Genomic DNA, 3,131 nt, shown 5'->3' on the forward strand with positions numbered 1-3,131 from the left:
TAAAGTATCACTGCACGATGTCATAGCCATCCTCAATACATAGGCTGCATTGTAAATGCTGTGACACAATGCAACTGAAGTAAAACAAACATAGAACCAGAAACAGGCAACGTATGGAAAATATTATTGTTATTCACAGACTGGAAAATGTTTCCAGAAACAGTTTGAAGTTTCTGGCTGCTTTACCTAATCAGAGGTATTGTAGATCTTCGTAACATTGCCATTGACTCCTTCCATGGGACTTGTTCTCAAGTAAACAGTACTAAAGAAAGAGAGTTGGGCAAAATTGGCCAAATACAGTTTCAGAAAGAACTGAACTACAGCACACTAAATTTTGTTGCAATTCATTTAATAACAAAACCTGTTACATTATAAGCAGTTGTGTTGCTGCTCATAATATAAACCATGAACTTTGTAAGACTGGTCATGTTTAAGATGTTTATTCACTAGAAAATTGGATAATGCAGAGCATGGAAGAACTGAAGATCACTGAAAATACTCAAATAAGTTGTCGTAGACAACATTCAGCACCTGGCAATCAATGCAGAATGCTTTGTGTGGTGGTACGAGGCACACTCTCTTCAACTTTGAGAGTCTGGTGTTACTTTTCCTATCAAATAAAAGTCACTGTAAGTTTGTATCCTGCTAGCTTTATGAAAGTTTTTTCATGACAAATCAGGTTCTTAGTTTAATACTGATGTCCGCTGCTGGAATTCTTTAAAAACAATTTATTCTATTCAATTATATTGAACAAATATCGGTAAACATTTCAGTATGTAACAATGTCATTATACAGATCTTTTTATAGCTGCAAGGTTGATTAAAAAACAGTTCTGAACTGCAGCTCATATTGTTCTATATTGCAATTCACCAGCTTCTTAGTTTTGCACTTCTACAACTGTTGGCAGGGACACACTTTAAAATAGATCACTGAAATAAGCCAAGTTGAAAAGAAAAAACCTTAAGGAAACCCCGAACTACTTTAAGATTTAGATCAGGTCATTCATATAGGATAGTTATGCATGGCCTTTAAAATTCATATTAAAACAACTGAGGTGGCACTGAACTGCAACACATGGTGTGAACACACAGTCAATAGTTTCTTAAAATAAGCTTTTTTGTTGGAGAAAATGTTCGTCTAAACCACACTCTCACATCAGTTCTTTTGTTACAGGTTTAATATCTTCTTGGTGTGAATGCTGCTGCTAGCTTATTTTAACTGAGCTATCTTTTATTGGTGATATATATATATTGTAGTGATGATTTCCCTCAATTTCCCTTTTTTTTTCTTTTTGAAAGATATGTACCCTTTATACATAGATGTTCACTTTGTCTTTTGTCAAAAACAACTTTATTTGCATATTACTGTGATGAATAATATGTTGTTCACTTATGATATTTGCAATATATCTTTCTATAGAAGTCCTTACTGGGCCATATGATGGGAATAAACTTACATTACCCAAAATGTCACTTTCTGTTCATTTACTAGTTAAGTTCATTTTTTTAAGCTTAAAAATGAAGATTATCATGCAAAATAATTGTACCGATTTATCATAACAGAAGGAACAGGTACATGGTTGATCAAGGATAAGGGAAGGTGGGCTGACAAAATCAAGTTAAATTAGGATTTTAAATTAATATTCACTCAGTCTATATTGGCTAGCATGGGCTCTAGTTTCCTAATCTGAAACTGCCTAAATCTGTTGTGGGCACAAGCTGAGAAAAAAATTCATTGGTGGTAAATTGACAGAAAGTGCGAAAAAAAGAGTCTGCTGTTTAGTAGCCCTGCTTACATACTGTAGTTCTTAAAATCATCTTTCTAAAGCAAAATTACATTTTACAGTGTTTTATTACACAGAACAGAAATTTTATGAATACAGTAGTTTATGCACATCATGAAATTTGTATTTGTCATTGTCCTAAAAGGAAACAGTCACAAAGAGGAAAAAGTATACTTCAGTGTTTCTCCTATCTGAAGATCTACAATCACAAAATACTTCACGAATATTGGTATATAGTTGTAGAACAAAATATTCTTAATCTAAATAGCAAATATCTTTTAAGAATTAAATTACTGCTTTATAAGGAAATAGAAGGATATTAAGAACCCTGTAAGAACCCTGTATTCATAGTTTTTAATCAATTTATAAAATTCAAGTTTAATAGTTGACATGTTAAAAAAACTGTAAACCTAATACACTCTTCAAATATTACACAATATTAACAAATATTATATCCAAATACTGTAATCACTGTTTTTAATACTCAGGTCTTAAGTCTATTCAATGGCAAATGATACATTAATCAACTGGTACTTTCAGAGTAATAGTATTTGGCCTCTTAATTACTGAAGTTGATTGAGTAAGTCAGTAAGAACTGCCTTCATTTTACAACGCTCAAGTAACCATTGTCATAGTCTTGTAAGATGGCAAATGTCTCTTATCAAATATGCAACTTGAGCAATGGAAGTCAATTAGTTTCAAAAGTTCCTGTGTCAGCAACATCAAGGAACAATTTTGACCACATTCCATTCTGGCAGAGTGCCTCAAATATGATCTTGATGGATTATCCAAGATGAGGATGGTCATTTGATCCACACCCTCAGTCACCGAAGAAGTTTCTTCTCGGTGCCAAAATTATTATTTGCTTGAAGTTTAGATAATTAATTTAAAAACATTTGAACATGCATCAAACTCTGGAACCAGCTAAATGTTACTTGCCTATAAACATTGCTAAAAACCTCAGCATTCATGAGCAATTTTTGTTGTAAGAAACGATAGGTGATTTTCTATAAAGGTAATGATGACGATGCCATAGCATCTGATGTAAGCCATGGAGCATGTATAGCATATATACAAAACCGAGAAGTTGGAATGAAGAAGTACAAAGAAGCCACAATCTCTTGTATTGCTAGTACCTGTTACAATTCTGCCTGTAATACAGTTTCAGGATGCTCAACATATTAAACATTGTATTATTTACATGTTGTTCTGAGTAAGACATGTTTTGTTTTTCCTCCTTCAATCCTTAAATCTGCTTTCCCTAGTAAAACAGGAATGTCAGTATGTCTGACCTGATAAACAGCAAATCCACACCTTATAACAATTACTTCAATGAAAAATACATCT

The sequence above is a fragment of the Numenius arquata genome, chromosome 9 (genome assembly GCF_964106895.1).
Source record: "Numenius arquata chromosome 9, bNumArq3.hap1.1, whole genome shotgun sequence".
In the NCBI taxonomy this organism is placed as follows: Eukaryota; Metazoa; Chordata; class Aves; order Charadriiformes; family Scolopacidae; genus Numenius; species Numenius arquata.